The sequence below is a fragment of the Stenella coeruleoalba genome (assembly GCF_951394435.1).
Source record: "Stenella coeruleoalba genome assembly, chromosome: 7".
In the NCBI taxonomy this organism is placed as follows: Eukaryota; Metazoa; Chordata; class Mammalia; order Artiodactyla; family Delphinidae; genus Stenella; species Stenella coeruleoalba.
Window position 1 is genome coordinate 69097524 of NC_137153.1, and position 12080 is coordinate 69109603.

General features: G+C 37.8%; 1 protein-coding gene across 3 annotated transcripts in view; it reads left to right on the forward strand.

The window, feature by feature from the left end:
• The first annotated feature begins 842 nt into the window (after positions 1-842).
• Positions 843-12080, forward strand: part of RFX3 (regulatory factor X3) — a 289212-nt gene continuing 277974 nt past the window's right edge. For 2 of the 3 annotated variants that reach the window (XM_079927671.1, XM_079927672.1), the window contains exon 1: positions 1015-1060. The gene's annotated coding sequence lies outside the window, so the exon portion shown is untranslated. Of the gene's footprint in view, positions 1061-12080 lie in introns of all 3 variants that reach the window. The other variant, XM_079927662.1, reaches the window with a different exon arrangement.

The window sequence follows — 12080 nt, forward strand, 5'->3', positions numbered from 1 at the left end:
CGCCACGCCGCGGCGGGACCGCGGGAGGCCTGCGCGCTGCCCATACGCGCCCCGCGCTCGCCTGCTCTAAGATGGCGGCGGAGGCAGCACGCTCACACCCCGCCGCCCGCCCGCCTCCGAATCGCGGCCTCAGGAGGCGGGAGCGGGCCGGGACGCGGAAAGCAGGAGCGCAAAGGCGGCGCGGACCGTCCATTCCAGCACGTTCCCCGCCGCCATGAAGCGTCTCGACATGCTAGAAGCCCGCAGACGACTACGACCGGGAACACCGCCGGCGCCTCAGAAACGGGGCGGGTGGGGGGGGCGCGGGCAAGGGGAAAAGGAAAAAAGAAAAAAAGAGAGCGGCGGCACATCCGGGACCCTCCGCCCGCCCCGCCCCGGAAATGACGTTTATGCCGGGGGCGGAGCCACGCTTCAAAGTGGATTCTTCCTCTGCTGTAGCTCGTCGTTTAGACAAGGTGTCTGGAATCGCCCTCGACACCCCCTCTCATGGGTTAGCTGTTACCTTCTCCCGGCTCTGAGGCTTTTGGGCACTGAGCTGGTTGCTGCGACTGGCAGCTCTCGTTTCACAGAAAGTATACCTCGCACCACGGCCCTCAATTCCTCCGCCAGCCTCGCCAGGGCGTGTAGTACCGTACCTCCGAGGGGACCCTGGGGTGACCTCAGCCCCCGCCAAACTTAGCGCGTCCCTTCGGAACCCTTCCTCGGAACCCCGGCCTCGCGCCCAGCCCAACCCGGTTCGGGGGCTGTCAGTCAGGGTACTGAGCCCGCCCCTTCCGGCCGCTAGCCGGGCCCGCCTCCTCCCCTCTTCCCTCCCCCACCCCTCCCCGTGTGAGTGTCTCCCTCTCCCTCTCGCTCCCTCTCTCTCTCCCTCTCTCTCTCTTTTGTGAGTTATAGCAACCGTTGCCTTGTGAATCAAGCGCCATAGTCACCGTAGTCCTGGCGACTGTTACCCATCAACAACAACTACTCCTCTCCTCCTCCTCCTCCTCTTCCTCCTCCTCCTCCCCACCACCACCATCTCCATCACCCACCAACAACACCACAATAATCCACAGCCAAGGTGAATATTCTTCGGTCTCTACATGTGTGTGGGAGCGTGTGGATGCGTGTGAACGCGTGTGAACGCGTGTGTCCGTGCGTGTGTGTGTGTCCGTGTGTGCGAGCCGAGTGTGGCTGTGCGGGGGTCTCACTCCTGACACCGGGGCTGCAGCTGTGGCGCCGCTGCCGAGGGGTTCCGTCCCCCGGGCTTGTTTACAATGGACCGTGCGCGCTGCGGCTGGGTCGGGGGTGTGGGCGCCGCGCCGCCCGCCCGCCCGCCGGCCCCGGCCCTCCGCGGCCGCGCTTCAGGGATGGAGCGGGAGCTCGGGGGGCTGCGAGCCGAGCGGGAGAGGGAGCCACAGTTTTGCGTTGCGGACGGTGGAGCTCTCCCTTAGGTCTGGGTCTGAGGAGGAGGGTCAGGTGAAGAGATAAGGTTTTTTTTTTTTCTTTCTTTCTTTCTTTCAATTTTCTTCTTTTTCAAAGCTGCTTGGTTCTTGTTTCTTTCAAAACCGAAATAGACAAGTGTGTGCAAGGGGGGACCCACGAGGTGGTGTTTTGTTGTTGTTGTTCACTTGTGGGGCCTTGTTATGGGTTTTGTTATTTTTATCCTCGTACATCGGTGAACTTTTCCCACTGCCTCTTGCCTTCATTTTTGCCCCTCTTTGCCTTGTGCTTAATGAGCTGCTCTTCTTTTACCATCATCAGCTGCATGGTTTTCTTTTTTCTCTTTTAAAACTGTGTTTTCTTTGTGCTGCAAACAATCTTAATATCCATTCGGCACTCTTCCCTCCCCCTCTTTCTTCTCCCCCCACACCCCTTGCACACACACTGAAACCAGGGGCCTCTTTGCTGGGTTCTTTGCTGCATTGGGAAAGAGATCTTTTTTTAAAAAGTCTCTCTCCTCTCTCTTTTTCGGTGTGTGTGCGTGTGTGTGTGTGTGTGTGTGTGTGTGTGTGTGTGTGTGTGATTTAAACCGGATGCAGGGCATCTGTGATACTTGGGTTAGTAGTTATTGACAGTGCTTTATCCTTCATGTGGAGATGGGAGGGGTACGAGTGAGGTTCCATTTCACTTTGATGAACCTCCTTCCCCACAGTGGAGTGTTAACAATTTTCATTGTGGTTATGAGACTGTGTGACAGACAGGGAAAGGACGTAAGGAAGCTTTGTGAGAACTCAGTTTACAGTGTTATTTGTGACAGTTATGGTACTTTAAAGAGTTTTTTTTTTAAATCTTCTCTTCGTTTTCCTTTGAGAGTTGAAATTGAAGTCAAGTTGTTCATAAAGAATGTATGAAGCTTCTCAACTTGAAACGTGTGTATATTTCACTTTCTTTGTGGTTGTTAAGATCTAGGCATATGTGTTCTTAACATAGTCTTTTAAATTTATTTTTTGGTTTTCTTTGGACAGTGACTTAAACCTGCTGAAGAGAGAGAACTCTTTCCTTTTTAGGTCCTTGCTTCAAAACTGTATTTTTCTCTATAGATTTGAATACTTATCAGTCCTCAAGTTATAGGCTCTTAGAGGTAACCCAGTTTTACAGATCCTGTAAATTTGTTCATTTTTCAGTGTAATGTTTAATTAATTATCAGTAAAGAGTTTTGATAATGAATGTGTGCTAAAACAAATATAGTGTACTGTAATATTCGCACAAATTGAAGTTTCCAATTTGGAATTTTTAAATGCTTATTTAAATAGTCTTCTTTCTAACAGCAAACATATATTGATTTACCTGACAGAGCAGCCTGTGAATAATATGACAGTATTAATTATTCTTCAGAATGTCACTGAGCAGGTTGGGTAATTGTAAAGCTATTAAGGCTAATATTTTGTAAAATAAGAGGTTTCAAAAAAATCTTTTCTTTTTTAAAGTCCATTTCCTTGTGATTGCTATTTTAAATGAGGGTGATGTTTGTTCTGAAAGAAGTCTTTCTCAGAGCACTCAAATTTCTTTATATTTGCCCTCCCGCCTCCCCAACCTGGGTTTCTTGCAAATCTCTGATACTAACCTGTATTTTTTTTTCTGTTCAGATGAGTGTCAAATGCCTGAACACTTTTGGATGGTGAAGTTCCTGGGTCCTATAAACTCTCTGAAGTTAATAGGAGTTTTGCTGTCTTGAGACAGTTTCAGACCTTATGCCATTTACATAATGCATTTTCAGTCGAGTAGATTATATGCTATAATTTTATGGTTTAATATTTTTACTTGCAGTGTCCAAGAATTTTTTTCAGGCATTTCACTCATTACGACTATCTCAGGTTTTCTATAATTCAGATTTTCATTCACAAGGTGATTTGAGAGCAGAACTTAAATTGAATTCTATTACCTATTCATTTTTAAAAGCACTTATGTGATATAAAAGTTGCTGCTAGACATGCTTTGGACTCAAGTGTGTCAACATTATTCATACGGATTAAGTAAATAATAGCCAGAAATACTAACAAATGATAAGTTAAAAAATTTAACACATTGATAAATGTTTAGTAACATTTTTTTTCTGAGATATTTTTCCTAGGAGGGACTATATTATGTATTTGTATTCTCTTGTGTTTGTTTTTAGACTAAAAAACGAACTCGGAAAAGTGTCCAAACTTTAAAACTAAAATTATGAAATAGGAGTTACTTGTAACTTGTTTTGAATAGCTGAATATCTGTGATTCACTGTATGTCATAATGCCTATCTCAGTCTTTTTATATTATTGTGCCTATGAATTGCATTAAATGGTATATAGGCAGATTTATGTAGTACATTTAAATGTATAACAGTAAACTAAAATGCATTTCTAAAATGTGCCATTCCACAATGTTTTCATTATATGGGGTAGTTATGCCTAATTTAAAAAATAGTATATTACTCCTCCAGTATTCAAATAGTCTCCTACTCTACTTAGGTACTCAAATAAAAGGTTTATAGTTTACAAGTACTGAAATAAAAAATTTATAGTTTATAAATTTAATATACTTTGATGCTAAACAAAACAATTTTTAAATCAGAAACAAATTTAATAGTAAAAAAATTACCAATTAAAAATGAATTGTAAAATCAAGATAGATTTAATCTATTATTTAAAGGATGATATGTGTTACTTTTTGGTAACATGTTTCATTTTTCTTGAGAAAGTTGATGTTTTATGTGCTTTCCTCTAAACTGTCAACTGAAAAAATCAGTAGGTGGAGTATGATCTTTGTGTCTCAGATATTATAGTATGTGTGTGTGTGTGTGTGTTTAAAAGAGAAGATATAGCATCAGATATGTAGGAAGAGTTAGAAAAATTTTTTTTCTGAACAGTGTAGTAGGAATGTTACTTTGTTTTATTTTGTATTTCTAGTGAGCCTGTGTTACAAGAAATGAGAATACCGAACAAGGAGGCTTTCAAATTACAAAAGAGTCTTGGAAGACATAAACCTTTAAATTATGAAAAGTCTGCTTTTTTTTTTTGCCTGCTTTGTTTTTAATGCTGAGCATTAGGCTAAAAATCCTCTACTTCTAGTTACTTTAAAAAATAAGCACTTAGTTTCCCTAATGGAATCCTTTGCTTTTAACTCTTTGGTATGGCTTCCCAGTGGCTGTTGCAAAACAGATTTTAAATTCCTCTCTGTTCACAGGTGCATAGTGTTCCCATATTTTGGAAATCCAAGATTAAGCGGATTTAACTAAATCTTGCTTTGTTAGGGACAGATGGCTGCTTTAAACAGGTGTCACTTTCATTTCTAGTGCATTGTGTTGGGACTTCCACCGGTCCACAAAAGGGCTGTCTAAAGCAGGTGGCATCCTTTGCTTTTGTCCTTAGTAAAATATACTTTTGGAGTTAATTATTTTCGTAGGAAGAGTTTTCTTTTTAAAGTAAAGGTTTTGAACTATTCAAATTGATTCCTAATTTAATTAGCGTAACTTTTATTTTTGAATATCATTCTTGTTTTGAGCTGTGTAAGTTGCAGATCCTTTCAGAAAACACTTCAAATTCTTTAAAGGAATGATAAATTCCCTTTGAATCCAGCAAAGTACTCAGGAGCACTTTACACAATTAGTCAATTTATCTGAAGCAAAAAGCCAAGGCAGATTTGAATAAAGTGAAATTTGGTTAACATGACAAGTTAACTTTTGCCATCCCATACTTGAATTTTTTGGGGGGCAGCATTATTTTAATTTAAATGATAAATGTTGAGAACCAGTGTTGTTTTTGTTGGTTATTTTAAATATTTTCAAATGAAAACATTTTCCTTATCTACTTCAATTGTTATTATAAAGTTTTTAGTGCTGTTTTTAAGTGAAAATTGTTTTCAAGCATTAGTGTTTAAAAATACGTACTGGAGTAAATAAAATAGTAACAAACTATTGATTTCTAAGGTTCATTTTTACTCGGATTCTATCCTTTTTTGGTGGAAATTTTATACATCTTACAACAGATGCACCAGAGGGTGCTGTGCTGTTTGCAACAAGAGATTATTATCACTAAGAATGTGAACTGATTAGAACTTTTATTTAAAGAAAAAAAATTTAATTACTTATGCATTCAAGCATATAATAGCCTTATTTTTATGGAGTTTCAATTTAATCTACTGTCTTAATTGGCAGCTTTTCATCAAAGCCTATCTTTCTGTGTACTAATATATATTAGCACAGCATAAAACAATATCAAGATTGATATCTTTGGCATAATCTGAATGTCAGCATTCGTCCTGTAGGCATATACATTTATCATCTTCTTATGCAGGTATTTTAATCTGTATCTAAAAAATTTAGTTTAACTTGAAAATCATACTGTTTTGGCAATATGGCTTTGTACTCCATAAATTTGGCATTGTTGCACATATCAGTATATTGTATATCCTTACAGCATTTATATATGGCATAATTAGTGGTATGCTTTTTATGGTATAATTTAAAACTCTCAAAAGTATAAATGGTAATAATAGTTACCAGGCTAATTAAGTCAACAACAATAATAACAGAAATTGGAGAATTTGGTCCCCACTTCATGCTGTTAGAATAGTCTGGTTTGAATATTTAACTTGGCTTTATTAACTGAAAAGTTTTAGATTCTCCACTTTCCTCTGTGCCTTATACTTCTAAACTGGAAGTGATCTTATATTGCTTTCTGTATCTGAATATTTGTTCATGGAGATTTTTTTTTTTTTTAGGAGAACTGTTGAATTCACTGTTTTGGGTTCTTCTTGCATCATTGACTTTACTTCCTCAGCAGTACATGTATACTCTAAAAGACAAATACTGAAGCAGTGGTAGTCAGTATCTGCCTCAAGTAAGCTTAGAAAGATATAGTTATATCAAATAAACTTTTTTTCCCTCTAGATAACGGATTTATGTATACTGTTGTCCCACATTTAAGTACAATCAGCAAAATATGAGATTTTTTAAAAGTACCTTTATAAGACATGCCACAAAGAATTCAAAACATCAATAGAGAATAATAATATTTTTAAGTATTAGTCTTGCTAAAATAGGTTAGGCATTTTTCCTTAAACATGTGATCCTACCAATTCATTAACATAAACTAATTTATGCCACTAAGAATTTAAAGTATATGACGTTGTTTCAAAACCTTTATATTTGATATTTTATATATCACATCAAACTACAAGATGTACTTAATGAAAATGAATGAGTTAAAAAATTGGAATGTATTTAGAGTATCAAATAGGTATGTGTTTTGTTTTTTAAATAGATTGAGGATAAGTATATTGGTTAAAAACACAGGCTTTGGACTCAGATTTCAGATAATCTTATTAGCTGTGGAACCTTGGACAGTTTGTTTAGCTTCATTTAGCCTCAGTTTTCTCATCTGAAAAATAGATCAGCCTTAATCTGCTTTATGGAGTTTTGTGAAGAGTAAAGGAGCTAGTTCATGTAATGTGCTTTGCTCAGTATTTGACATGGAACACATGCTCAATACATGTTGGTTCTTAGGGAATACTGAGAAGATACCCAGTCTAATTTTTTTGCTATCTAAGAATCCTTTTAATACACTTCTGACCATCTACTTCCCAGTGGGTCCTAAGTTTTGAAAGATTTTGCCTATTGATCTGCACTCATTAAATAATTATTACCTCTTCCACCCTTTTAAAAATAAAAGACACGAAGCTGTCAACTGTAGGTTTGGATTATCATTTGATAACCAGTCTTGTTATTACACTGAATTAATAGGGTGCTAGCCCAAAGTTATGTTTTAGTTTTACTTTGCAGCCTTATTGTAACGGATTCTTTTTATGTTTGGATAACTCTCCTGGTCTAGGGATCTCAGACTGAGAATTAATGATGTAACATTTCATAAACTCTTAACACTTCCCGTGGTCCATTTCATTGTCCAATTGATATTTTCCTTTTCACATCTATTATACATGAATTCATTTGAAAACATTTTGAGCCCTATTTATAAACATTTTACAAAATGCAGTCATTAATATATAATAATGATAATAGTTGTATAAAGATGAGTTCATCGAGGAATTATTCCAATTTATATGCACTGCTTAGAATCGTTATTTTACTAACAGTAGAAAAATGTGAGGTCACCATTTGTTTACCTGTAGCAATAAGTAATTTTAGAAGAATTTGCCAACCCCAATCTTGAGGTATAAAGTAACCTCAAGAATGTTATTCAGTAAAACATATAATATGAAATAGTAGTAGAAAAATAACGCCTTTGGTTCCCTTTGTTAGGGCATTAAAGATGTTGAAAGAATCATTTTAGTTGACTGCTATATCTAAAGTTACTATTCAGTAATTTGCTATATTTCTATTTGTCTAAGCATTTTGACTAAGAATGAAATGTTTTTCTCATTTTACAGTGATCTCAATAGCCCGATCTTTCTCAAAGTGGAAATGTGGTTTATACATTACAATTGAAAATTTATCTGATACCGTGTGTCATCTTTTTTGCTGAAGCATTGTGTATTGTACAGGCTTTTTGCCTGTCTCCCTCATCTTACCTGCTCCCATCCTCCTACTCCTGTTAAATGTTCAATTAATTATATGATTCCTTTTACATTATTTTTATAGATAATTAGTCCCAACATAAAAAGTATGTAGACTCTCAGCTCAGCCGTCTCCTCTGCTTCCTTTCTCTAGTGAATCTGACACACATTTTAAAGGGAACTTTTGGAAAAAGGCTAGGAAATGTGACTTATTAGGTGGTAAGGTTATATATCATTCTTACCATTTTTAATCATCCATTATCTTCTTACAATTTCTATCCATCTGACTGTCCTCATGAACAAATACATATCCTTGTTCCACTAATGATGTAACCTGAGCATAATTATGCTCCACGAGTTTCCCTTCCTAGTCCCGGCTATGTATTGGCCTCTGGCTGAGCACTTTAGGTTAAATCTCTTGTCTAGTCCCAAAATACTGTGTTTGCACAGTCACATGTGCCTGCCCATTGCTGACTTTTAACTCCTGGATTCTTCTTTCTCATTACTTTTATTAGAAGCTGTAATACCCAGTCAGTATTGCTTGCCTTTACTTTACAGTGCCTGGTCAAGATTACGAGAGGTCTTCCTGTTTAGGCAAAAATGGGCAAGGGATAATAGGAGCTGAGCCCAGGAAAGCTAAGAGTGAGGCAGCTGGCCTGAAAATGAAAGTACATTAGTTGGTGAGAGGAGACCTAAATTGAGAGGTGATGTGGAAGGAGAAAAGAGAGGGTGACTAGGCTAAGAAATAAAGGTCTTCAAAAGTGCCAGCCAAAGGAGAGTAAAGAGGAGAAAAAGAGCTTCTGTTCTGGTATTCAGTCTGCCACTAAGTGAAAAACCTTAAGCTAGTCACTTAAACCTCCTAGGTCTCAGTTTCTCCATTTGTAAAATGAAGCAGTAGTGCTATGTGATCGCTAAAGCCCTTTCCAGCACTAATAGTCTATGATTCCATGGTGAGATTGGTGTGGAAAAAGGGAAACATGCCAATAACATGGAGCCTGGAATTGGTGTTTCCTTTACTGATGGCATTTTGCTTGCCTATTGTTTCTTCTGATAAGAACAACAAAGAAAGAAAACCCAGCATAAAAAAACATGGGTCTAGCATAATGGCCATACCTATGTCACAGTCAGAAGCTTCCACCATTTCAGTGGCCCCTGTAGGGAGCTATGGCCAAGTGCCCTGATGTTCTCACCCACAGAGGAATTAGCTGAGTCTCACAGCTTGAGCTCCTGCTGCGCCAGCTCCTCTATGTCTGTGTGCCAGACAAGTGTCTGACAGTTGGGGCTCCTGCCTGTTGCTCCCCAATGAGGTATTTAAAACAGGACATAATTTCCCAAGTATGTGGATAGGCAAATTAACAGAGAAAGCGGGGTGGGGTGGTGAGGAGCCCAAGCCTTCTCTCTCTCTCTCTCTCTCTCTCTCTGATTAGAAGCAAGAAAAATTAATTTAATTTCTGTTGATCTCATTTTTTAACATTTCTTCCCCAGTTATTAAAGCCTTGACTTTTTTCTTCCCTTCATGCTATTCAGCTAGTTTTGAAAAGAGCTAAAATCCTGTCAAGGAGTTGGGCAAATTCTGAGGGCTTTTGGACTACTTTGGGGCCCTGCTGTGGGGAGCATTGCCATCTTCCACACTAGTATTCTTTTGTAGTTTTCCATTGGCAATAATTGCTGCTTTTCATTTCTCTGAATATTGTTTATACTTGGTTAGCATTTTTAAAATTTAGGTTTGGTGGCAGAAAAATTGTGTCTTTTAGTCCAGAGGTATGCATTTTCATGACTTAAAAAATTTTTATTGGAGTATAGTTGATTCACAATGATGTGTTACTTTCAGGTATACTGTAGAGTGAATCAGTTATACATATATCCACTCTTTTTAGATTCTTTTCCCATATAGGTCATTACAGAATATTGAGTAGAGTTCCCTGTGCTATACAGTAGGTCGTTATTAGTTATCTGTTTTATATATAGTAGTGTGTATATGTCAATCCCAGTCTCCCAATTTCCCCCCCCCCCTTTTCCCCACTGGTAACCATAAGTTTGTTTTCTACATTGGTGGCTCTATTTCTATTTTGTAAATGAGTTCATTTGTACCATTGTTTTTAGATTCCACATATAAGCAATATCTTGTGGTATTTGTCTTTCTCTGTCTGACTTACTTTGCTCGGTACTTTAATGTTAATTTGAGAAGTGCACTTACAAGATTTTAGAGGATTGCATGCTGTGAAAGGAAGTATTTTTGCATTAGTTCAAGATAAGTCTTATATTCTGCTCTATCTCACCTCACCTCTTTTACCAGTTTAATAAGGAGTGTATGAAAGATTAATAGATTGTAATTGTTGCTTTTAAAATTATTTTTGAATGCTATTTTTATTGATAGAATCGTATTCAAGTTTCTGAACTACAGATCTGAATGATTGATGGCTTTATACATTTCAGTATAAAACTATCATCCTTAAAAATGCATCTGGCCCTCTTCAGTCTCAATCAGCATAGTTTATCTTAATGTGCAAAACCATTTCAGAAACCCTTTGCTAGTCACTTAAATTTCTTTCTTCCATGCTTTACTTTTGGGGGTGGTGAGGGAGGGTTGCTGGAGAGGGGCAGGAAGAGGGAGATACATTTAGAAATCATATCCTGTTTCCATTGTTGAATACTCGTGCATTGCATACTCTATCCAGTTTGTTTTCCTGGACTGTGACGTTTTGGTGGAAATAGAGGTTGGGGTGGGGATTGCAGGGCATGGGGAGGGGAGAAACAGAAATGACTCAGGTGATCCAGTATGTCTTCCAGATCTATTTCCTTTCCTGTTGTAGTATTATGCAGAGTACACACACTTTTGTGAGGATAGGCATTTTATTACTTCGTATTTGTCTGTGATTCCTTTTCTCCTAAAGATTGACTGTATCTGTATATGTCTATCCCTTAGTATATTGGTGTGCAATAATATCTTTCTCTTTTAAAGAGCGTATATTGTGATTTAGTCATGCACAGATTTAGAAAGGTAGAAGACAGTGGTGAGAAAATCTAGTTTGTGTGCTAGATAACAGAAATGATGCTTTAAATCCACCTCTCTACATTTTGCTTTGGGTGGATTGTTTTCTGGATATATTTTTTGCAATAGAACTTAGGTTTTTCCCCTATTCCTATTGAGGCTGACATTTTAAAGAACCAAAGAGTGTAACCTGTCACATCAGGCTTTCACTGATTGACATCTGGTTATATCTGATGACAATCTTGGAGATGAGTTTTAATGAAGTGTCAGCATAAGGGTCATTAAAAAAAACACATGAAAAGATATATTAGTGATCTGAAAATCACTTTTACCATCTTAAATATACAATATGCATGTTTTGATGTACCACGATGAGAGCCCAACATGAAATATTGATATACAGGCACCAGATAAAGTTAGATTCTTTGTTTCGATCATGTAACATAATCACACTGCATGCTTCTAAAGGACATTTCAAAACATGTTTTGTTTAAAACGTCACTTTATATTTTTAGAGTGTACTTATATTAAGAAAAATGGATTTTATCTTATATATAGTGTTTTGTGTATATGTGTGTGTTTGTGCATAGACCTTTAGAAAGTCATTTTAATTGGTACTTCAGAACTTCTGTCAAAACTGCTTTTGCTCACTGGTTTCCGCATTCTACATATCTAGGAACTACTCCAGTGCTATTTGGTTGAGGCAAAGAAAATTAGGGGAAATGTTTGACTTAAGTTCTTTGAATGACCTTCCTGTGATTTGGGGAACGATTTTTAATGGTGTCTCACATTATACGGAGATATTTAGAGGCTACCTTTAGTTAACAAAGGCCATGAACGCTGAAATTGAATTAAGTTATTAAAGGCAAAAATTGTAATTCTGATTGTAGTAGGTTAAGATATTGTGCTGCTGGATCAACATTTGATCTATGCTTTTATTTTTAGAAGTCTGCCGAGTTTTGAAATTTAAAACCTTTTAAATAATGTTGAATGAGTGGAGCTGTATAATAGATGTGGATTTATATTTCACCAGAGGTTTGAGAGCCATATGGTTTGGAAGTAAGTGGGTTTTATCTTTGAAATTGGGGGGTGATGTATTTTAATATTTTGATTGGGT